The following is a 26,871-nucleotide window of genomic DNA, read 5'->3' as shown; positions in this document are numbered from 1 at the left end:
TAAGGTGGAAGACTCAACTAATGGAGCCCTAGTAAGTTGCTGAATATGAATAATTTAACAGACTCTTTAAAGAACTTTACAATGAAAATGCAGCATTTTGTATGTGTGACCAAGGTTTTGTCATGGAAATTAAATATCACTTTTTGGGAGACAACCAAATTGTAAACTTGCTTAGAATATGGAATGTTCCTGGTCTAGATTTAGGGTGGTCACATGCACTAGGTAGTACTAAAATGTACGATGAATCACCTGATATTTATGTTTTGGTTGCAACAGACCACAAATATCATGTTATATTGTAGGACTGGGGCACCAGGCTATTCTTTATTTCAAGTACTTGCTGTTTATGTAATAATTATTACTACACAATTTTTATAATTACTCTATATTAAGATTTTTCCAATAAATTTTACCAAAGGACCATTTTAATGGCAAAAATTCTAAATTCTATGAACCAGGCCCTATTCTCAAAACTGCAAAAATCTCTGCTTTTGAAACAAGTTTTTGAACAATCCGACAAGACATGTGGAGGTATGCATGCTAAAATCTAATTGTTATTATCTGCAGATACCCAATGGTTGACACCAATACCTTAGTTAAAAAAGTGCCCATTCCTAGAAAAAGGTGCCACACTACTTATTTAAAAAGTTAAATAACTGACCCTAATCTGAATATTTTTCTTCTCTCAGGACAATGGAAATGAATACGAACAAAATATCGAAATTAAAGCCCTATATTTTTTTATATATCATACATATGCTATTATATATCCTATTAAAAATGAGATTCAAAAGCATCTTCTGACTGATTTTCGCGAACGCTGATAGCTAAGAGTGTATACCTTATGGCCAAAATTGTGTGCCATAGACAAACCATTCAAGGCATTACAGGAGTACTTTTTGTTTTTATGTTCTCACTAGATCGCTATTTTAATCTCCAGAAAAGTCAGCCTCAATTTGCTTTTGGAAATGTCATGCTGTTCTTCTTAATTTTGTTTTTAAATAATATCGTAATGTATACTCTAACGCTGTATTATCGCGGGCTCTATATTATCGCGGCAAATGGGATTTCCCAATTAATTTTGGACACGCACTGTCTAGCAGTTGTTTACATATGTAAAGCTGTAGCCAGTAAGGATGCAAATATCGTACAGCACAATATCCTCTAAAATGTCTACATTTTTTATAAGTTTACAATGAAAAAGAATGAATATCACTTTTTTGTAAAGTTCATTCATTTATGTTTATCATCATATAGAAAACTCCAGTCAAACTTGCTATACCAGCATTGGCTTTGATTATGAATTATATTCAGTGTATTGTCTGATGTTTGACGAGTATAGGTCATATACTGCTTGTGTCATACATGTCCTTACAAGGTTAAGCTTGGAATTTCATTCCATGGTTGCCAATATGGACCAAAATTTACAAAATGTTACTTATGATCATACTTCTCGTATATAAATAAGAATATAATAGTTAAATGTTCTTGAAATCAGTAATATTTCAATAATACTATTAATAATAGTTGTTATATATTCACATTTCATTGCCCACATTGCATTTAAAATTCATATACTCAGTAAAGTTAAATAATAATTGCTTTTAATTTGTAATTTTGTTATTCATGGAATTACAGTTGAATTACATGTGTGCTTGATTGTATTATTGGATCCTTTCATTTATGTTGGAAATATTATGCCTGTACAAGCGGGGACATTTATTTTCATTGGTAAGAGGTATTGTATATTTATTATAATACCTGCGTGCTACCATACGTAAATTAGGCTAATGCCGCGATAATGTAGAGTTGTTCCCTCATGGTAGGTTAATCTGGGTCAGTCACCATATGATGTTATATTTACATTTACGAGCTTCGATTGACAAAGCATTCTTATAGGAATAGAAAGAGGAAAGTCACTGAAACTTTATAAATAATAAGTAAGCAGCAATAGCAAAACAGTTTTAATATCACCGATAAGAACATAAGTACCGCGATAATACAGCGTTCCAGGCTATACTGTAACTATCATCAATGCTCTTCAACGGCGTAAAAAGGATGACCTATATATATCATTATTACAGTACAAAGACACCCAATTTGAAAAGCAATTCTTGCAAGTCAAGAGTCTCATGAATAAAACACAGTATGGGCAAAAGTCATTACTTAAATCATTGAGAAAAACACTATAAAGTGATACTTACAATGACCAATGATCCCTGGCTAATACCGTCAAAGTAACAGCTAAATGGAAAACTATTTTACGAAAAGAACTTAAAAGTTGTAATAATAATTGAAATTAAACGTACACAAATTGCATATATTAAAACTTTAATAAATTGTATTATAAGTTAATGCAAAATATAATAAAAATGTGATATACGCTTCATTAATGTCTTTCATCTAACTAATAGTCAATAAATTCGTTTCGTTTATTTATATATTTATAGTTAACAAAACAGTACTTGAAGAGAACACCAAATATTGCGGTTTCTTCTACTGCATTTCAAAAAGTTGAGTGTGTTATGAGTTGTCATTGAATTTGATCTTAAAGAAAAGCCATTACAAAGTGTTAATTACTATTTTAAATCATTTCATTAAATATCCTAAAAATATTACTTGACTTTGATAAAAGTGGAAGCATTTTTTAAAATGTCGCCTTAATGGTTATTTAGTGACGGTGGGGCTAAACACAACTTTAACACACGTATACATTTTTGCATAACAATATTTAATGACTAGATGTATATCTTAAGTAAAAAACATTAAATATTAGTTAAAGGCGATATTATAATACTTATATGAAATTCTGTATGTGAAAAAATTATAGAGGTAATGTACAGCACGAGAGCAAACATTAAGGTGACACAAATTTGGTCACCCTAATGCTACTGTCGCCATAATGACTACCCAGTGACAATGAACTGTCGCCGTAATGACGGTTTCGCTGTAACACACACACACACACACAGACACACACACACAGGAAAGAGGAAAAAAACAAACCCCAAATATACTATCCACACAGAAGGGAGATAATACTAACCCCAAATATACTATCTACACATGGAAGAGGATGAATACAAATCCCATACCTACTATCCACACGGAGGTGAGATGTAAAAAAAATAAACCCCATATCTACAATCTACGCAGAGGGAAGAAGAAATAAATGACCCAATATATGCTATCCTCAAAGAGGGAAGAGGAAAAAAGCCGTAATATACTAACCACACAGAGGGAAGAAGAAAAGCATTATACACTATCTACACGAAGTGAAGAAATAACCCTTTATATATACTATCAACATAGAATGAAGAAAATAACCCATTATATTCCATTAACACAGAGTGAAGAAGAAAATGTTTTTTGAAAGCACCTAAACCCTCACCTGCAATGACCAACTCTGCCAAGCACCTACACCCCACCCCACCCCCAACACTACAAAACCCATTTAACCCGTCATTTTATGGCATCAGTGTGTGATTTAGGAAACATCAAGACACAAAATGATGGATGAATAGACTGACTATTGTTTACCGACTTGCATGCCTAAAGAGCGTGCGTGAAGGAAAACATCCTTTCATTTTAATTCTAACTAAAACATGTTCCAGAGGGATAGAGATAGGTGAAAGAGCACAATTTCATAAAGTGTGGGTAAAAAACAAAACACGTCATCCTTATTATAGAATGTCAAGACTAAGAGACACTTACGTTTTCTTTCTGGTCTATTCTCTTTTAGAAGGTAGTGTGAAATTTCACATCAGGGCCAACGCATCGGCTCACATTGTCAATTTTTCCATTTCCATGTCTTTACTGGCACAAGTTCTTCATCATCTTCAATTTCTTCTTCTTCTGAATCCCTCTTCTCTGTTTCGTTTTGTTTCTGTTTCTTCTCTTTACTCGTAGGGCACTCTGAATCCCAGTGTCCTTTCTCCCGACAGCGATATTAGGTATCTTGACTTTTGTTTCTCTTTCTTAGACGAAGCAGGTATTCTGGAGACAAATACCCATTTACCTTTGCAGATATAGCAAACTTCATCAGCACTTACACACTTTCGTATGACTCTCATCAAATCAACGACCAAAAGAGTAAGTTTTGTTGCCACTTTCGCCTGTGAATTATGCTTTCGTATGACTTTTAGCAAATATTTGACCAGCAGGTCGATCTGTGTTGACTCTTCCATCTTCTTGATCGTTTGAGAGTGGAATGAATACTCTGACGCTAAGACACTCCCTATATACAGGGACCTGCTGCGTATGAAGCCTAGTCAAATGTAATTTTGCAATAAGATGAAACGATTTCATTGAGAAAGTAAAAGGCAATGACGTGCCGTGTCGCCTCACACAAGAGCTGAAGTGTTAGCTCAAATCCGTGACAGCGATTTCGAAGACGACATAACTGAGCTTTCATCAATGTTCTCCACATATGCCACAAAAGCACGAGTCCTGCTTCACGCCAAAAGAAATTTCGTTCAGTCCGTAAAATATAGTATCACATCTGAGAAACGCAAAAACGAACTTCCAGAAAACTGAGAACGACGACTTACACCTACAACGTAAATGTAAGAGTTCAAGTAGTGCGTAAAACTTAGTCAAATTAAATTTTTATAGTCAAGACGAAACGATCTCTTTTCGAACAAGAAAGCAGACACCAAGCGACAATGGCGATCCGTGTCACACAACACTTTTCAAAATGTATATTATCAGAGGTTTGTTCTAGCGATCTGCACGGTTAAATTAAATGTTGATGTATTTTGCAATAAGACGGACACAATTTCCGTGGGATCGCCCATGGTACGATTGTTCGTGCATTAGTTTAATTTTTAAAAATATTTTTTTTATATAAATCGCCTATAGGATAGACTCAGTAAAGCATGGCCATTCTCGTCACTGTCTGAATAGCTACTCAAGTCAATTTGAAGCGAACGCGGTAAGAAAATAAGTATAGCCAATGAAATGGCTTACAACGGGTGATGCATTGTTTTGTTCTAGGACTGTGTGGCATAATAATCCCTATGTTCTTGCGTTGTTACCATTACAGTGCAGACAGACTGAAATGTGAACTTACAAGTCCTCTTTGTGTGTGTTGTACCATTTCTTCTTACCACATCAAAATACTGAGCGTCACATTATTGGTTCGCGTTTTCAAGCTGACCATTTTTTTATATCTCACTTAAACATTTTAACATAAACACTCACACTCACATTGGTAGAGTCAGAACAGACGTGTTACAGTATTGAGGGGCATGTTATCTTTTTTTTTTTCAAACTAATAAATTTGGGGTTTGTATGAAGTAAAGAACCGAAAGTACAGTGAAACTCAAGGATGATGACCCAATCTGTCTGTCTATTGATGCGTGTATTTACTTAAGAAGAAATATGACCTCTAAAACACAAAGAGATACGGCAAGCATGATTAGATTAAACACAACGATGTTTTCCTTCACGCCCGTGTAATTTAGAGTTTCAATCGTCTTTGAAGACAAACTTGGTCTCCTTTTGTAGGGCTTGAAATAATAAAAAAAACTGAAAAATCTTAAGCACTTTGCTATAGATAATTTCATCAACAGACTAAACAACATAAATACCGTTACAACAATAGAAAGCCTTAAATCTTCTATCAAAAAGAAATGCATCAAAAAAATTAAAGATTAACTATAACTAACCAAAGAAACCGAATTTAACAAAGGCAATGACATGTGAAGAAATGCCTCTCACTTTGGAAAGGTAGGCGAATGTACTCTGTCATGCACCATCAACTTGAAAAAAATTATAAACAGAGAGAAACCTGAATTCAAAATTCAGTTGTTTTTTTCTTCAAAATTGTTTCGTTTCTTTTTTCTTTTTTTGGAACAAATCTAAGCACTAATATAGAGTGGAAAAGGGAAAATGCACATACAAGCTTTGATATTTCTGAAAAAATGAGGGATATTCCTAACGTTCATAACCACCTATATATGCTTGGGCTTGTCTGTGACTTATCCACAAAACAAGATGTACATATTTCTGGTCAAGCTGCAAGTGTGTGCGTGTTTTTGAAAATGGTAAAAATTGGATATACAATTTTCCCGTGACACTTATAAAGTGAAGAGTCTGTGCAAGTGTCAAAAGCCAAAGTCATATAAGTTTTGTATTTTGTACGGCTTGTAAAGATTTCCACTTTAGAAAATGTGAAGTATCACAAGTTATTATCACAAACAGAAGTGGAACATAGGGGCTTGCAAGAAAGAAAATAACCCAGACAGTTGGTGTCATCAAGAGTGCTAGAGACGGTACCCGAACTTGCTTGCTTGCTTACTTAATTAAAGTGATTTTCGCTCTAATGGAGCATGTATCACTGGTTTAATAACGCACCGCGTGATTTTTAATTACTCCTGGGGAAGGAAAGAGAGCCTCATCTCCCAGGCTTTTATGTACTCACAGACTATTTTTAAATTTAGCCACTTAGGTGTAGGACTAACTAGTCCTTAACAACCTGACTGAAAGGCTTTAAACATGAGTGGGAATTGTCTCACCACACACTCATTTTTCTGTATGAGCGTGGTAAAGGAGGAAAAAGGTGCTCAGCAAGACAGCCATGGATGTTAAGTACTCACCAAAACGCTAGCCCGTACTTATTTCAAAAGAAGTCCCGTTTTTGCTAATGGACAATAAAAAGTACCAATAATGTGTTAACCACCTGTGCAATTAGTTCAAATCTAATGAGTCTGTTAAATTTCCTACTTCGTAACATATCTGTCTAATATTAGTACTTAGTGTACATAAAAATAGCCATACTGATCTTATTTAAATTATTAAGTCTAAGCGACATATACCAGTTTGGTCACTGTTAGGTTTAAAAAGTTATGTTTGTTGCGGTGTTCCAATAGGTCAAGCTTGTTTCGAGAATAGTTTAGTCAAGGAGGGATACCAAGCGAAATATGGTCCCCTATTAATAATAAGCAATCTTTTGGAGCGCTAAAAAAATCTGTTTTTTTCTGTTAGAAGGTAACACGTCTCTCTTTTGCTTTCACGTTCTTTCCCGCACTCCTAGTCTCATGATTCTTGATATCAGGAAATGCGTAGCCATGATGGGCGGTAATGTAAGCAGCGGCTTCTACCAGTTGACTGAGGGGGTATCCAGTGTAGGCTTGTCTGTAGAATTGGGGAAGAACTCTGACCCCTAATCCCCATTGAGAAGGTCTTGGTTTAAAGGTGTCTAGAGATTTGTAGGCAACGTATTGTATGGCTCTAATAAACTGCCCTGCTTTGTTGACGTCATACAATGCTTGATCTAGCCCCATTTCGGTGTACTTCTCAACGAGGTTCAGCGTCCCCCTCCTCCTCCTCAACCGTCTCAATTTCCTCTTCTGGTTCTGATACTAATTCTTCAATTGAGGTAGATAGTTTCCAATCCGCTGCTATGGTGTCTGTCGCTGTTATTGTTGTTGTGGTTGTTCTTTCAGCTGAGATTGCCTGTAGTATCGGAGTGAGAAAAGAACGTAGTGCCTCGATAATTACATTTGAGTTTGCCACACCGTTTGTCTAACATAATTGGCCCTTTGTTTTGCCACCACTCTTTCCGGGACGGGTTGTTTGTTAGGTATAGTCGGCTGTTGACTAGATGTTATCTGTGTTCTCGAGGTAGGTGGAGTGCTAACTGGCTAGGTCTGCATTTCTTGCTCCCGCTGCTGTTGCGTATATTTCTTCCCTCCACACCAAGTTCTGGGCCTAATTCTTTTAATTTCGTTGTACCCGAACTTACATTATCCATATTATCACCAACAAAAAAAAAAACGCACAGACCTAAAAGAAACACTCACTCACTTTTTTACAGAATATTACTATTTTTAAAATTTTGATAAGCGACGGAAACGAACAACTTAGAGTCACACTTTCTAACCAAGATAAAGAAATCATGTGCTTATAGATTCACTTCTGTATTTTTTCTTCTAACTGACTAACATATCATAAGTAATGGAATGTTATTTCTTTTCGAGAGTATGGGGTAGCCCTGAATTTTTTTATTTTTTTTGGGAACTTGAAGCTATGGCGATCGCTTAGGTTATAAGATGGCGGCCTCCTCTGACGACAGGCTTTCTCACAGGATAAGGTCTGCTTCTTCGGAAAGAGAAGAAGAACTCTTTGGTGTCGATACAACTGTTGACAAAGCCTCTGTCAGGTTCATGCTGCTGCTGCTGTTGCTGCTGTCTCTGCTGTTTATGAAGTCTGTACTTCTCCGTCCATTCTTCTTTCTACTTCTTGAATTCCTCCTTGAAGAGCTCTTCTTTCAGGTCTTCAGTGACTTTCAACATTATGATATTGTCTATCTCTTCAGGTCTCGGTATCAGACTTGTCATCACCCTATGCAAATTCACATAGGCTTCGTTCAACTTGGCTAATCTTGAGCACATCTTTGTAGGAAGATGAGTCGACAATGGATGGGCAGACTGGAGACTTCCCCGTTTTTATTTTCAAAGCGCGGACGTGAAGGAAATCATTACTACACGGTTTTCGAGTCGAACCGTTCAAATAGTGTTATGGGAGAGATAGAGAGAAGTCAAAGAGCATGAATCAGGATACCTATAGTTAAACAAACCAGAAAGGCAATTTTTTTTCTTAAAAACACATTTTTATTCCAAATTACTTAACACTAACAAACAACTATAACATTTTTAACAATAATCCAACAATATAACATCAAACATTTTTTCTAATCACAAACATTTTTTTTTCAACTCACACATTATTTTGGACAGGGTTGACAACGTTGTGAATGAAATTGTGATTTCCACTGTTGTAAGTCATTAGGCCATTGATGGACACTACGTTTAATAGTTAGAGACAAAAGATAAGCATACTGGTCACAAAACCATCGATCTACTTTCTCATCGTTTCTAGAAGAATGACGATCAAAATAAGTCACTAAATGTTCTAAAGAATTGCCCAGACTACGATGATGCCGAAAATACACACAATATTGTCCACACACCAAGGAATATGTGACTTGTTATTTCACATTATTGAATCGTGTGGTCTGAGCATTTCTTCTCATAAAGTCGATGATATCGTCTTCCAAAGGGGGCAATCCATACGAATCGAAATATTCCACACATCCTTCTTGAGGAAAGTAGACGGATACCCAGTGGGTTCCTGGGAGATGACTGTCGTCCGTGTTGATCACATAAGCTTGATGGCCTTGAGGTTTGCGATGAAGGAGTTCATCATTAGCACAGACGCCAGGATTCCAAGAAGCAGTGTACGAACTGTGGTTCAAAAGGTAATAAAGTTCCCAGGTATCCATTTGTGTGTTGTTTTTTTCTTCACAGGTAATAATAAGTCATCAATTCGATCCTGACTGTTTGCTTGAAAATGTCTGAAAAGTAACCGTTTCTTCGCCTTGTCTCCCAACTCTGATCCAAGACAGCTTCGATTGCGATGGATCTCTTGAGTGGTTAATGGAGGACAATAATGTTCACGCAAGTCTTTATACCACTGTTGTAACACGTCTTCTTCCGAGATGAGACTCCAAGCTTCGTCCAGATATTCGTCCAATTTTTCTTCTTGACTCAGCGTCAGGCATTTATCGTGTTGAATTTGACTGGGATGATCGTTATGACATCCATAGCAATCTTTCTTGATCAATTCCTTAATTTTTTTCTGTCAAGACTATAGCATAACAGGAAACTAAATGTGATTCTTGTTCTGGCCATCTAGACTTCATCATGATGATTTCTTCGTCTTTGTCTTGGCGTTCTCCTTCCTCAGGATCTTCACATCCCATGTCCAAAGAATCCCTACTATAGAAACATTGATAAAAGTCTTCCATGACTTCTAATAGTGTACAATGACTTCTCTCAAACTGTTGGTTTATATCGTATTGTCAAATTCAGCATACAGGATGACGTTCACCGTATTATCTGCGCGTAGATTTTCTGCAAACTGAAATTCCACACGCATCTGGCCGGATTTTATATGGTGAAAATGTCACTCGTCGCTGTCTTGACTTACAATTCGTTAGAGAACCGTTTTCGAAAATGGAGTTTCACTGTAACTTTCCCTTTGGAGAATGGAATATTTTGTCCCAGATCTCCTTTTATAGCAATGTTGACAGTGTCTAAATACGACTTACCGACGGGCAAATAGTGAGGATGTACAAATTCATACGTGATAGGTGTTTGCACCTTCCTGGTCATTGTTTGTGGTACTATCCACTTTGAAAGGAATGACACGCGGTAACGGCACAGAGGTGTGTCCCACCACGTTGTACTCCACCACATCGGAATACACAAAGATCAAATTAAGTCCTTGGTTCAGTTCTACCGGGTTTCCAAAAGCTCTGTAAAAATCCATATTACTGTTGATCTTGGGGCTCAAATTGTTTGCGACCATTTCTGCATGTCCACCCAAAATTTCAAACAAACTGCCATTGAACCTGAGGGACAATGTGTCCGTATCTTGAAATTTGATCATGAGACGATGAGCCACTTTATGGTACTCAATCTTCACACTTTTTTTTGGCTCTGTTCAGTGCTTTGCCAAAGGCTAAGTTGAACCTGTCTGCAATAGTGTCCACCAAAGTTCACCACTAAAATAATAACCTGAAGGAATTTTCAAGGTGTAGATAATGAAGGCTGGATTGCTGGCTGGTCTTGTGTCCCCTAAAACCCGATTTTATTGATTTCTTCCTCCAATTGGGCATTCAGGATTTCCACCTCGAAAGTGTTTTGCTTTTCGGTGATGTTTTTATTTGTGTTGGGTGAATGATTTCCACTAAAGCCACTTCCCAATGGGCTTCGTGATCTAACTGGATGGTCTGAGGTAATTTGACCGTGTAACAGCACAACGTGTTCTTGGGAAACACCTCCATGGAACTGTCACTGGGTAAGGTTAAGTAAAATTGGTTGTTATTGCTCATAATTCCAGAGTTTTGTGGCTCTCCGAGGTGTTACTGGAAGTCAGAGGAGTGTCTCCGCCCAAAATGAGGTTGTTGTTGGAGTGGTGACTGGCACTGACACTGGACACAAGGTTTCCGTTGTTCCCGTTCGAGGAGAATTTCAGGGAAGGATTAGGAAGCAGGTAACCGATGCAACTGCTCAATACAATGGTCCACAATTGTTTGTCTCCTTGCTGCAAACTCAAATTGGCAACGGCTGCCCCGATGACACAATACACCACGAAGGTTTGGCAGAAAAAGACGATTTGCGTTTTAGGCACACGTTCTCCATACCACACCCACAAGGGTTGTTTTTGTAAATCTTGCAGAGAAGAATTGGGTGAAGGAGTGATCACAGTAGCTGCGTCTGTGTGAAAGGGAATGATGGTCACTTCTTTTTATAGTCGATGACGTGCGAAGCGTCGATCCAAGAATGAAAACTGGTCGGATATCCTTTCCAACGTACTTTGACTTCTTTGACACGTCGTTTGCCCACTTTACGGTTTCTGCGTTTGACAATGCCTTTGATGTCGTACACGTCGTCTTTTTTGGTGACACGACTTGATTTGAAATAAGTACGGGCTAGCGTTTTGGTGAGTACTTAACATCCACGGCTGTCTTGCTGAGCACCTTTTTCCTCCTTTACCACGCTCGGACAGAAAAATGAGTGTGTGGTGAGACAATTCCCACTCATGTTTAAAGCCTTTCAGTCAGGTTGTTAAGGACTAGTTAGTCCTACACCTAAGTGGCTAAATTTAAAAATAGTCTGTGAGTACATAAAAGCCTGGGGGATGAGGCTCTCTTTCCTTCCCCAGGAGTAATTAAAAATCACGCGGTGCGTTATTAAACCAGTGATACATGCTCCATTAGAGCGAAAATCACTTTAATTCAAGTAAGCAAGCAAGCAAGTTCGGGTACCGTCTCTAGCACTCTTGATGACACCAACTGTCTGGGTTATTTTCTTTCTTGCAAGCCCCTATGTTCCACTTCTGTTTGTGATAATAACTTGTGATACTTCACATTTTCTAAAGTGGAAATCTTTACAAGCCGTACAAAATACAAAACTTATATGACTTTGGCTTTTGACACTTGCACAGACTCTTCAGTTTATAAGTGTCACGAGAAAATTGTATATCCAATTTTTACCATTTTCAAAAACACGCACACACTTGCAGCTTGACCAGAAATATGTACATCTTGTTTCGTGGATAAGTCACAGACAAGTCCAAGCATATATAGGTGGTTATGAACGTTAGGAATATCCCCTCATTTTTTGAGAAATATCAAAGCTTGTATGTGCATTTTCCCTTTTCCACTCTATATTAGTGCTTAGATTTGTTCCAAAAAAAAAAAAGAAAAAAGAAACGAAACAATTTTGAAGAAAAAAACAACTGAATTTTGAATTCAGGTTTCTCTCTGTTTATAATTTTTTTCAAGTTGATGGTGCATGACAGAGTACATTCGCCTACCTTTCCAAAGTGAGAGGCATTTCTTCACATGTCATTGCCTTTGTTAAATTCGGTTTCTTTGGTTAGTTATCGTTAATCTTTAATTTTTTTGATGCATTTCTTTTTGATAGAAGATTTAAGGCTTTCTATTGTTGTAACGGTATTTATGTTGTTTAGTCTGTTGATGAAATTATCTATAGCAAAGTGCTTAAGATTTTTCAGTTTTTTTTTATTATTTCAAGCCCTACAAAAGGAGACCAAGTTTGTCTTCAAAGACGATTGAAACTCTAAATTACACGGGCGTGAAGGAAAACATCGTTGTGTTTAATCTAATCATGCTTGCCGTATCTCTTTGTATTTTAGAGGTCATATTTCTTCTTAAGTAAATACACGCATCAATAGACAGACAGATTGGGTCATCATCCTTGAGTTTCACTGTACTTTCGGTTCTTTACTTCATACAAACCCCAAATTTATTAGTTTGAAAAAAAAAAGATAACATGCCCCTCAATACTGTAACACGTCTGTTCTGACTCTACCAATGTGAGTGTGAGTGTTTATGTTAAAATGTTTAAGTGAGATATAAAAAATTGGTCAGCTTGAAAACGCGAACCAATACTGTGACGCTCAGTATTTTGATGTGGTAAGAGGAAATGGTACAACACACACACACACACAAAGAGGGCTTGTAAGTTCACATTTCAGTGTCTGCACTGTAATGGTAACAACGCAAGAACATAGGGATTATTATGCCACACAGTCCTAGAACAAAACAATGCATCACCCGTTGTAAGTCATTTCATTGGCTATACTTATTTTCTTACCGCGTTCGCTTCAAATTGACTTGAGTAGCTATTCAGACAGTGACGAGAATGGCCATGCTTTACTGAGTCTATCCTATAGGCGATTTATATAAAAAAATATTTTTAAAAATTAAACTAATGCACGAACAATCGTACCATGGGCGATCCCACGGAAATTGTGTCCGTCTTATTGCAAAATACATCAACATTTAATTTAACCGTGCAGATCGCTAGAACAAACCTCTGATAATATACATTTTGAAAAGTGTTGTGTGACACGGATCGCCATTGTCGCTTGGTGTCTGCTTTCTTGTTCGAAAAGAGATCGTTTCGTCTTGACTATAAAAATTTAATTTGACTAAGTTTTACGCACTACTTGAACTCATACATTTACGTTGTAGGTGTAAGTCGTCGTTCTCAGTTTTCTGGAAGTTCGTTTTTGCGTTTCTCAGATGTGATACTATATTTTACGGACTGAACGAAATTTCTTTTGGCGTGAAGCAGGCCTCGTGCTTTTGTGGCATATGTGGAGAACATTGATGAAAGCTCAGTTATGTCGTCTTCGAAATCGCTGACACGGATTTGAGCTAACACTTCAGCTCTTGTGTGAGGCGATACGGCACGTCATTGCCTTTTACTTCCTCAATGAAATCGTTTCATCTTATTGCAAAATTACATTTGACTAGGCTTCATACGCAGCAGGTCCCTGTATATAGGGAGAGTGTCTTAGCGTCAGAGTATTCATTCCACTCTCAAACGATCAAGAAGATGGAAGAGTCAACACAGATCGACCTGCTGGTCAAATATTTGCTAAAAGTCATACGAAAGCATAATTCACAGGCGAAAGTGGCAACAAAACTTACTCTTTTGGTCGTTGATTTGATGAGAGTCATACGAAAGTGTGTAAGTGCTGATGAAGTTTGCTATATCTGCAAAGGTAAATGGGTATTTGTCTCCAGAATACCTGCTTCGTCTAAGAAAGAGAGACAAAAGTCAAGATACCTAATATCGCTGTCGGGAGAAAGGACACTGGGATTCAGAGTGCCCTACGAGTAAAGAGAAGAAACAGAAACAAAACGAAACAGAGAAGAGGGATTCAGAAGAAGAAGAAATTGAAGATGATGAAGAACTTGTGCCAGTAAAGACATGGAAATGGAAAAATTGACAATGTGAGCCGATGCGTTGGCCCTGATGTGAAATTTCACACTACCTTCTAAAAGAGAATAGACCAGAAAGAAAACGTGTCTCTTAGTCTTGACATTCTATAATAAGGATGACGTGTTTTGTTTTTTACTCACACTTTATGAAATTGTGCTCTTTCACCTATCTCTATCCCTCTGGAACATGTTTTAGTTAGAATTGAAATGAAAGGATGTTTTCCTTCACGCACGCTCTTTAGGCATGCAAGTCGGTAAACAATAGTCAGTCTATTCATCCATCATTTTGTGGCTTGATGTTTCCTAAATCACACACTGATGCCATAAAATAACGGGTTAAATGGGTTTTGTAGTGTTGGGGGTGGGGTGGGGTGTAGGCGCTTGGTAGAGTTGGTCATTGCAGGTGAGGGTTTAGGTGCTTTCAAAAAACTTTTTCTTCTTCACTCTGTGTTAATGGAATATAATGGGTTATTTTCTTCATTCTATGTTGATAGTATATATAAAGGGTTATTTCTTCACTCCGTGTGGATAGTGTATAATGCTTTTTTTTCTTCCCTCTGTGTGGTTAGTATATTATGGCTTTTTTCCTCTTCCCTCTTTGAGGATAGCGTATATTGGGTTATTTATTTCTTCTTCCCTCTGCGTGGATTGTAGATATGGGGTTTATTTTTTTTTACATCTCACCTCCGTATGGATAGTAGGTATGGGATTTGTATTCATCCTCTTCCATGTGTAGATAGTATATTTGGGGTTTGTTTTTTCCTCTTTCCTGTGTGTGTGTGTGTGTGTGTGTGTGTGTGTGTGTATTCCCGTACGTTATGTAAATCGTATATTTGGTTGTTTTTTTTCTTCTTCCTCCCGAGTGTAGATGGTATATTTGGGGTTTGTCCGCGTTAGCGACGTTGTGTGGATAGTATATTTGGGAATCGTATGCGTTCGGGTACGTTTGTATAAATAGTAAATTTGGTTTTGTTTTCCCTCCCTTCCGTGTGGATAGTATGTTTTGAGTTTGTATGCGTTAGCGACGTTGTGTGGATAGTATATTTGGGGTTTATATGCGTTCGCGTACGTTTGTGTGGATAGTATATTTGGGGTTTGTGTGCGTTAGCGACGTTGTGTGGATAGAATATTTGGGGTTTGTACGCGTTAACGACGTTGTGTTTATAGTATATTTGGGGTTTGTATGCGTTCGCGTACGTTTGTGTGGATAGTATATTTGGGGTTTGTATGCACTAGCGACGTTGTGTGGAGAGAATATTTGGGGTTTGTACGCGTTAGCGACGTTGTGTGGATAGTATATTTGTGGTTTGTATTCGTTCGCGTACTTTTGTGTGGATAGTATATTTGGGGTTTGTATGCGTTAGCGACGTTGTGTGGATAGAATATTTGGGTTTTGTACGCGTTAGCGACGTTGTGTGGATAGTATATTTGGGGTTTGTATGCGTTAGCGACGTTGTGTGGATAGAATATTTGGGGTTTGTACGCATTAGCGACGTTGTGTGGATAGTATATTTGGGGTTTGTATGCGTTCGCGTACTTTTGTGTGGATAGTATATTTGGGGTTTGTATGCGTTAGCGACGTTGTGTGGATAGAATATTTGGGTTTTGTATGCTTTCTCGTACGTTTGTGTGGATATTATATTTGGGGTTTGTATGCGTTAGCGACGTTGTGTCGATAGTATATTTGGGTTTGTATGCGTTCGGGTACGTTTGTGTGGATATTATATTTGGGGTTTGTATGCGTTAGCGACGTTGTGTGGATAGAATATTTGGGGTTTGTACGCGTTAGCAACGTTGTGTGGATAGTATATTTGGGGTTTGTATGCGTTCGCGTACGTTTGTGTGGATAGTATATTTGGGGTTTGTATGCGTTAGCGACGTTGTGTGGATAGTATATTTGGGGTTTTTATGCGTTAGCGTACCTTTGTATAGATACTATATTTTAATTTTGGTTTATTCTTCGATCTGTTGTGTGTGTGTGTGTGTGTGTAAGAACGTCTGGATAGTATATTTGTTGGGCTTTTCCTCTTCCCTGTGTGAATAGTATATTTTGGGTTTGTTTTTTCTTCTTCCCTCTGTGGGGTGCGTGTGTGTGTGTGTGTGTGTGTGTGTGTATTGGTCTCTGTTTGTCCCTATAAAACTCCATTTATCCCTATCAAATACATTCAGCCTACCTACCTACAGTAGCGCGTATTCAGGTCAGCCACTTGCAACACTGTTGACATTTATCCCCTAGTGTTCAGTACAGTGACGTCACTGACGCTGGAAATTTTAAGACTATAAATATGGACTTGGGGATTTCCACAGGTTGTAGGTATACATATGTACTAGAGTTCATAAACAGGAAGGTCACTCAAGCTGAGGCTATAAAAAGATAGTGGGGTTTTCCAAAGGAATAACCCACAAGTTGTAGTATAAATAGATAGTGGGATTTCATATGAATTTTAGCTGATTATAGCTATAAATAGATACATGGGTGTTTATCCACGATCGTCACACAAGTTGATATTGTAAGTAGTTACTAATTTTATCCATTTTAGTCGAAACCATTGTTACCTAATTTTCGGGGATATGTTTATTTTCCTTTAAATTCTGGGACAATTTCGTCATTTTAGCGTTACTTTTAGTCACATCCATTTTGTCGTTGAGCATTTCCTTGATTATAGCGATTTATAGCATCATTACAATTATGCAAATTTTTGAACACCCCAGCAAGATTTCAGGTCTTGGTAATGCATTATATATAAATCTCACTAGTGTATGTATGTCTCTGTCTCTGTTGTGTTTGACCCTCTACCATCATTGTCCCTAGACAATCCCAACATGTTCAATTCCCCTTGACGCTATACAGACCCACCATGTTCAATTTCCATATGTTAAATTCCCTTGAGGCCATATCCCCTAGGGGTTTCCGTAATGTTAAATTTCCCATTGTCCCTAGACAGTCCCACGATGTATTCCCCATGTTAAATTTCCCATTGTCCCTAGACAGTCCCACGATCTATTCCCCATGTTAAATTCCCCTTGCCCCCAGACAGTCCCACGAACTATTCCCCCATGTTAATTATCATTGTCCCTATACAGTCCCACGATTTTTCTCCCTGTTAAATTTACATAGTCCCTATATCGTCCCATTGTCCCTGAATCGTCCCCATTCACTACTATCGACCACGTAGCTTTAAAAATTTTTTAGTCATATCTGAGCAGGATATAGAAAATAGAATAATACGAGCCCCCGTATGTAAATTATGACAATTTTATAAATTATATAAACAAAATGAAACCGATCCTAGCATTTGAATGATTCACTTTGTCTGAGAAATAGAACTACACAATTATGCGAAATTCAATTTGCCAATCTATTATTCTGATAGAACAAATTTCATTAAATGAGCGAGTCACTCATCGTTCTGAGATTGCCGGCATGTCCACATCGCCTGGTGCTTCCGGTCCTTTCCCAGTTACTGTTGGTGGTATATTGGCGTTTCCGTATTTCTTTCCTCCTCCTCCTCCTCCTCTCTCTCTCTCTCTCTCTCTCTCTCTCTCTCTCTCTCGTCTAGCTTCTTATGTCATCAACCCCTTTGTTGCAGGCTGTGCCCTTTTCCCAAGATGTAATACAGATATGGCGTTTTTGTCTTTTCCTTAAAATAAAAAATGTAGTACCCAACCAAAATAAAGATAGCTCGCATTATGAACTCGACACACATTCCTACCAGTATCTAACGACAAACCACCTTCCGTATTGACAGAAAAACTTGTTTGTGATGGTACTAAGCGTTTTGTCCGGAGCCTGGGTTTGGCTCAATACCCGTCATTCTGAGAAGACCGAGTGCTGATAAGAGTCTGATTGTGCAACTTACGTGAGTCCCATTAAAATGACAAACCTTGCATTCTCAGTTTCGTGTTCTTTGAACGGTCATATGTACTAATGAAACAGGCTCTTAAAATTTAGTTAGAGAAATTAGATAATATAGAAATATGGATTCCTCCTCTTCTCTCTCTCTCTCTCTCTCTCTCTCTCTCTCTCTCTCTGACGTGGGAGTTTAGAGACACGCGGATTGCGTCACAATTTATAAAAACTGAATAACTTATGAATTTGTTATATTTGCCTTTAGTGGATTGGTTGCCTTTTTTTTAGAGTTAGCCTTAAAATTTGGATTAGCAAATTCTCTTTCTGAGTTGTAACCAGAGCCCTAATGTTTGGCCGTATTATATACCCATTCCACGGCTTACAGGCGCTATTGTCAGTTTGAAAATGTACATGTGACTGACTCCTGATATGTAAAATAATACTCAAATATTATTGAAGATTGGAAAATATTGAAATAAAAGCAAAACACTATTCTTCTCAATTTAATCATTTGTCATTAAAACGAGAATTTAGAACGTGTCCTTCTGAAGACCAGCAATCAGTTCAGGGGACAGAGACCACTAGCTAATCTTTGAGCAGGTCATCATTCTCGTAGTGGGGGAATAATTGATGTTGTACTAATCTCATTCAAATCAAGACGTATCAAGAAGTAGACCTAATAGGTATCGATAATCCGTTTATTACCCGTGTTCTTTAGAGTTCCATGTCCAGTTATTTTAGCAGCAGTCTGACAGATAAAACGTTACGGAGAACCCCAATTGTATTGTTCAGAACTTTAGCCAAAAAGGACGCGTGTTGTATGCTGGGTCATCTAGTGCTCAAAATAGTTTAATGACTCAGAATTTTATGCCTACGGAAGATGAATTAGTGATCGGAGTCATTTTAGTTATTGAAGTGAAAAGTACCTTTATTTGATGTTCAAATCCCAAGCCACACACATATGAGAACAAACGTACTGCTTACATATATTAGGTGATAGTGTGTGTAAATAGTAGTCATTTCACGTTTAAGTGTACAACATATATATATATATATATATATATATATATATATATATATATATATATATATATATATATATATATATATATAAACAATATAAATGTGATACGCATTACTATCATATGGTGTAAAACACGTTAACGGTACATATAGGAGGGTAGTCAGTAGGACAGCTCTGTAGACGCTAATCTTTGTATCTCTGTTGAGACTGGCGTTGTGCCACACTCGTTTACAGAGTCTGCCGAAGGCGCTTTTTGCCTTGGCCATTCTGCTGTCTATTTCTCTGTCGATCATGGTATCACTGCCCCGGTAGGTGAACTGGTAGACTGCTTTCAGCTCTGTCTGGTCAATGAAGATGCTTGGTGTCCGGTACTCTTCCTTGGGTGCAGGCTAGTGAAGTACCTAAGTTTTCTTTAGGCTGACCTCAAGACCAAAGAGCTGGCAAACTTTTGCAAAGCAGGATGTTACGCGCTGTAGGGCGGCTACCGTGTGGGCAACAAGGGCGGTGTCGTTTGCAAAGAGAAGTTCTCTAATCAGTTTTTCCAAGGTCTTGGTGTGGGCCTAAAGTTGAAGAGGCTGCCATCAGTACGAAATAGGATATAGATGTTATCTTCGTCAACAAGGTCTTCTGTTGCTTTCTGGAGCATCATTCTGAAGAAGATTGAGAACAATTTGGGGGTTAAAACTCAACCCTGTTTCACGCCGTTTGCGATGGAGAAAGTCTGTGATAGGTCGTTAGTATTTCTGACCTGACCAAGCTGGTCTTCATGTAGATGGATGACCATAGTAAGGAACTTTGGAGGCCAGCCGAGCTTTTCAAGGATTTTCCACAGTCCAGTTTTGGTCACTTTGTCATAAGATGGTACAAATTGACAACTTTCTTTTGAGAGTAAAGGACGGACAACTATATGGTTAAATTGACCACCTATGTCATCCTCATCGATCGCACACAGTGCATTTCCTGCCTTATCTTTGTATGTTTTCCCAACGCAATGACACTACTAGAAGTTTGTGGCTGCTCATTATTAATTGTAGCAAACTCAAATAGAAATGTCTTTCTAGAGATATCAAATACTTCTCAAAGTTTAAATCTTCTTTAAATATATGACCTAATGTTGTGCATCCAGTACGAAATCATGCTTAATTTTATGTAATATGTTGTGCATCCAGTACGAAATCATGCTTAATTTTATGTAATATGCTGTGTATCCATTACGAAATCATGCTTAATTTTATGTAATATGTTGTGTATCCATTACGAAATCATGCTTAATTTTATGTAATATGTTGTGTATCCAGTACGAAATCATGCTTAATTTTATGTAATATGTTGTGTATCCATTACGAAATCATGCTTAATTTTATGTAATATGTTGTGTATCCAGTACGAAATCATGCTTAATTTTATGTAATATGTTGTGCATCCATTACGAAATCATGCTTAATTTTATGTAAAATGTTGTGTATCCAGTACGAAATCATGCTTAATTTTATGTAATATGTTGTGTATCCATTACGAAATCATGCTTAATTTTATGTAATATGTTGTGTATCCAGTACGAAATCATGCTTAATTTTATGTAATATGTTGTGTATCCATTACGAAATCATGCTTAATTTTATGTAATATGTTGTGTATCCATTACGAAATCATGCTTAATTTTATGTAATATGTTGTGTATCCAGTACGAAATCATGCTTAATTTTATGTAACATGTTGTGCATCCATTACGAAATCATGCTTAATTTTATGTAATATGTTATGTATCCATTACGAAATCATGCTTAATTTTATGTAATATGTTGTGTATCCATTACGAAATCATGCTTAATTTTATGTAATATGTTGTGTATCCAGTACGAAATCATGCTTAATTTTATGTAATATGTTGTGTATCCATTATGAAATCATGCTTAATTTTATGTAATATGTTGTGCATCCAGTACGAAATCATGCTTAATTTTATGTAATATGTTGTGTAGCCAGTACGAAATCATGCTTAATTTTATGTAATATGTTGTGTATCCATTATGAAATCATGCTTAATTTTATGTAATATGTTGTGCATCCAGTACGAAATCATGCTTAATTTTATGTAATATGTTATGTATCCATTACGAAATCATGCTTAGTTTTATGTAATATGTTGTGTATCCAGTACGAAATCATGCTTAGTTTTATGTAATATGTTGTGTATCCATTACGAAATCATGCTTAGTTTTATGTAATATGTTGTGTATCCAGTACGAAATCATGCTTAGTTTTATGTAATATGTTGTGTATCCATTACGAAATCATGCTTAGTTTTATGTAATATGTTGTGTATCCAGTACGAAATCATGCTTAGTTTTATGTAATATGTTGTGATGGTTGAGAAGAAGTTAAATGAGTTCAGTATGTCCATCAACAACTTACTAAAATAATTAAGAATAGTAATCGGTCGGTAATTTTCGGGTTTGGAGGGACCACCGCAAAGCTTATCAACCGGTCTTATGATACCTCCCAGTCATTATACGGGAATAAAACCTGTCTCAAGTATTAAATTGAAAAAGAGATATAAGTGACATTAGCAAGTGCGTGTCGTGTTTGTTTTAAACAGAACACATCGATCACACAAAATACAAACATATGACATTGCCATACCTGAGAGTATACAAGTACATTAAAAAGAATAAAATAATCACAAAATGTAAAATGAAAGGCCATATTTATGACAATATGATTTGGTTTATTTAAAAAAGGGACAAACCAACTGGAAAGACTATACCTGTTTTCATGCATGTACTTTAAAAAGAAACCAATAAATACAGAACACATCAGTGAAGGCTGTACCCGAATTAACACATGTGCTCTTTAAAAAAAGCAAAGAAACAAAATACATGAGGAAGGCTCTAACCATAACGCTAAGATATGAGTCATTAAAAATTGTGCCAATCTGCTAATTGATGAAAACGTAACAAATTCACTCAAACCACTAAAATTTCCTACAAATAATAGACAGGATGAAGAAGAAAAGTGGTCTTAAATTTCTTCTCTTCTTGCCTATTGCCTAAAACACTCCCCTCTTTTTTAAACCTAACCCCACATATAAAATGCTGCAAAATACACAACGAGGGATGGATGGATAAAGATGTGCTATTTTATGTTGAAAGAGTTACACAAAATAGAATCTTTCATCCCTTTTCTTCCCTATCTTTAGCAAAATATTCATTACTTAGTATGAAAAATCATAATTTTCACGAAAAGTGAAGAAAAGGGTGATGATATTTTCATTCACTTTTCCTCGAACTTAACCGAGAAACGAGCTATAACCTCGTAGCCTCGTTTAATATGGGAAACACTCGATTACCCTAGACAAACTGAACTACTTGACAAAAATAATAAACTGATCAATGTTATGTAATTTTTAATAATTAAATTAAACTAAATATACTACAAAATAATACATACACTAGCAAATAAACAAAAATCTGATAGTTTTTCTTTCGAGATAAATACAACTCTAACTTTAATTGTAAATTAACCTAATAATAAGACACATAAGACAAATATTAGGCAATTATAAAGTCTTTTTAAAAAAGATATTTACAATAGTACACGAACTTAGAATATAAATTTGACAATCAAATACTCATTTATATCTTCGAGATATCTGAAACATTAATTTTATTCTTGTTTCCTTTATTTTTTCTTTTAATAAATAGGCAATTAAATAATTATTCACTCGAGATAAATAAAAACAGTTTTTTTTTGGTTTTGAATCTCATTTCCTTTTTTGAAAATTTTTTTCTTCTGTTTTTGTTTTCGTCATTTAACTTTAACGTCTTTAATCTAGATTCTAAATTCAGCTGACAGACACCAGTCGACCAAAGGTTGATAAAATCCGGGTATATAACCATCGATAACCCACTGACGATAAATGGACTCCATCCGGTCCCTAAGAAACTATTGGAAACCCGAAATGAGGACAGCATTCAATATATGGTAGACTTGATATTTTATTTGATAGCGTCCGATTGATTTCTGACGAAAGATGGGCATATTGTCTTGGGCTCACATATCTAGGACTTCCACGGGGAAATAAGTGATCCCCACCCCCGACTCCAACACTGCTTGATAAAACTCTATTGACTGTACAAGAGTATTTGGACTGTACAGGCCCCAGTCTGAATAAAACCAGACCTCCAAAGTCCTAAGACAGATCTGACAGCGACCAGGGGTCATGTTCTGGTGACATTTGAATTAGCCAATGGAAATGCAGCTTTCAAAAATCAGAGAGTGAATTAAATAGTTCGGCACACCCTGACGCTCTTCAGCCACGCTGTTCAGTCTCCAAAACGCGAAGATATATAACTTAATCTGATAAAATTAGAAACTATGGTAACAACACAGGTCACCTGACATTACCCCTAAGCGGTCGCTGTCAGATATTCACGTAGCATATCACGGACTGCCTCGAGCTAGGAAATGGAAAATAAATACAACATAATATATGAAAACTCACGTGTTTTCCATTTCGTCCGCGCGAGTTTAAGTTTCAATCATTTTTGTTTAGGCTTAATGTAAAGTGTCAAATTTTCAATAAGTATTTAAATTATTATGGAAGTTCCACCCAGGCTCGGATGGAAGTTAAATTAGTGAAAGATAGATGTAAAGCACTGAGTCCCTTGTCAGCAATGCCGACGGTTAATTGATTGAATTTACAAAAAAGTGAAATTCAATAATAACAATTTCATAACAATTCAATAGTCAAGTGCTTCACATTTCATGGAAATCTGGTGATGCTAGAGTTGTTATGCAATTTATCTCTTTAATTTTACAGTTACTAGGTCAGTGACAGAATTGACGGATTGCGTGCGATCCAAATTTTCGTATGTGTTTTCATAGGGTTATATGAAATAATTTCCTTTTTCTGTTAGGACGATACTGATTATCATGAGTTAATGATAATTGCATATTTATATTTGATTTGGTAATGTTTAAATAATCTTGTAGGTTACGGATTGCTGTGAGCTAGAATATTGTGAATTTTATGCAATATTAATTGAGCATGTGGTAGCGTAGGTAAATAGATAGGGTAATGTTAGATACACCGCTCACGTATTAATTTATGGTTGGTCGCTGTGAAGCGAGAGTAATAATCTATCAAATTAGATCAGAATGTATGCAGTGTTCGGATAGCTAGCTATACTTCTAAGTAACGTGTGAAGGGGCACATTTCTGGCGACCTATGCAGAACACATTAGTTTGAGACCAGAGAACAATTAATTAGATTTATGGAGACAGGCGGCTTGTTAAATGCTGTACTACGAGAATTTCTAAATATCTGGTCGGGGACGGTAATGAGCCTTATTACACTTTTGTTTCTTAAGCAGCCATACGGACTATTAGGGACACGGTAATCTTCGATTTCATAGTGGAACTGTCAAAAATTAAAACCTTCCATGAACCGTAGAAGGTCACATTGACCCCAGATTTGGCGCCTAGTTATAAAAGGCGGTAAATATATTTAATCCTGATTGGTTACGCTAAATAAGGGATGTGTTTCCCACACTAAATTTCGTAGTTTTAATATCGCCACATCGAAAATTTTAATAAATTTGGGAGAAATTCTCTCGTTAAACTGTTGTCCAAGAGGACTGTTATTGAGGAAAACCGACGAACAAATTTGGCGGTAGAAGCAAGGAACGCTGAAAGCTCAAAAGGAGAAAATAGCTCCTGTGACGTATTAACTCTGGGACGCATCCTATGACGTATTATCTCTGAGACGTATTCCGAGACGTATCCGATGACGTATTATCTTTGAGACGTAATCTTGGACGTATCCTGAGACGTATAGTGAGCCGTATTATCATGAGATCCAGGTATCTGTGAATCTACGTGATACGCACAGAGTTGAGGACTGAAAGAGACAAGACAAAGGAAGTCGAAAGAAGAGCTACAGTGGAAGTGGAGTGAAATGGATGAGCAGGTTATGCAATTGTACAAGGCATTGAGTTCGATTGTTCACTCGATCCTATGATGAACTAAATCTATCAGTAAAACAGATCGGCTACTTTATATAAATATATTTGTGTTTTTCAATTCGGTGAAGGTTTTATTTCTAGAAGCAGAGTATATTACTGATGTTATGAATTCTCACAGTTGTTTTATGTAATTAATTAAATTGTTGGTTACTGTACGGGGGCTCGTGTTGGTCTGTTCTATATACCTGCTCAGATCTCTATTTATTCAACCTATAAGTTTCACCACTTATATGTATATTTACTCGAACCGGGCAATAACATCAAAGGCAGTCAACCTCTAGATAACTAGAACCAAATTAAGCGGACACCTTGAAAGAAGGTACAAACCGCCAACCCACAAACCTCTTGCAAGAAGAGGGGACTTTGTGCAAGGTTTCTACAATATGGACCGTGGGTCTCTTACATAATGTAAGTGAGGGAATTTAATGTACGTATAGGAAGTGATACGTATAGAGATTTAGTTTTTGTCCTTTAAGGAAACAGCTTTCTGAGAGAGACGGGACAGTCAGAAGACGTAAGTCCGGAAAGAGATGACGTGTTCAGAATAAAAGACTAATAAGTTCAGACAGACATGAAGCGTTCAGAATAGGAAGGCTAGAGAGAATAGGAAGACGTGTGATACACGGGTCAAGAGAGGAAGGAAAATTACAGTCCTCACCCTCCTTGATTGGTCTGCAGCATTTGACACAATAGATCATGATATATTACTTCACCGTCTCCAGCATGTATTTGGCATTCATGATACAGCCTTAATGTGGTTCAAGTCCTGCTTGGTCAACAGGACACAAATTGTATCTGCAAATGGAATACAGTCCAGCCCAGCCCAGTTGATCTATGTTGTGGTGTTCCACAGGGGTCTGTTCTTGGACCTGTTCTCTTTATTCTGTACACTCAGTCGCCCTTAAGAGTCATAGATCATCATCCAGTGTCTTACCAACTGTACGCTGATGACATCCAAATATAAAAATCTAGCCACCCAGCTGAAGTTGACGATACCATCCAAGGTGTAAAGTGGTGCATTTCTGATGTGAAATCATGGATGACATGTAACAAGCTGCAGATGAATGATGATAAAACTGAGGCTATTCTGGTCACAACACAAAGACTTTCTCATTCACATCCTTTACCTCAAACAATAAATATAAGCAACACCAACATTAAATTCACACAATCAATACGAAACCTAGGTGTTACTCTGGACAGTACTCTCACATTGCACCAACATGTCATGAACATATGCAAGGCTGCATATCTTGAGCTGAGACGCATCAGCTCAATTCGCAAATATCTTTCAGTTGATGCCACTAAAACACTTGTGTGTTCATTAGTAATTTCAAGACTGGACTATTGTAACTCAATTATGTCTGGTTCATCGCAATATCTGCTCCAGAAACTTCTAAAAGTTCAAAACACAGCTGCTCGGATCATACTTAGAGTACCACGATCAGAGCACACCTCCCCGCTGCTCTGTACCCTACACTGGCTATCCATTCGATCCAGAATCAAACACAAACTGTGTTCTCTGTGCTACGTTTCACTGTCGGACTCTAGTCCAACATACCTATCTCACCTCACCCATGTGTACACACCAGCAAGATACTTACGCTCCTCTTCTGACAATCGTATACTCATTATTCCCACTATG

Source organism: Sinohyriopsis cumingii, chromosome 11 (assembly GCF_028554795.1).
Source record: "Sinohyriopsis cumingii isolate HCF-2022 chromosome 11, ASM2855479v2, whole genome shotgun sequence".
Lineage (NCBI taxonomy): Eukaryota > Metazoa > Mollusca > Bivalvia > Unionida > Unionidae > Sinohyriopsis > Sinohyriopsis cumingii.
Note: the sequence above shows the minus strand (reverse complement) of the source record.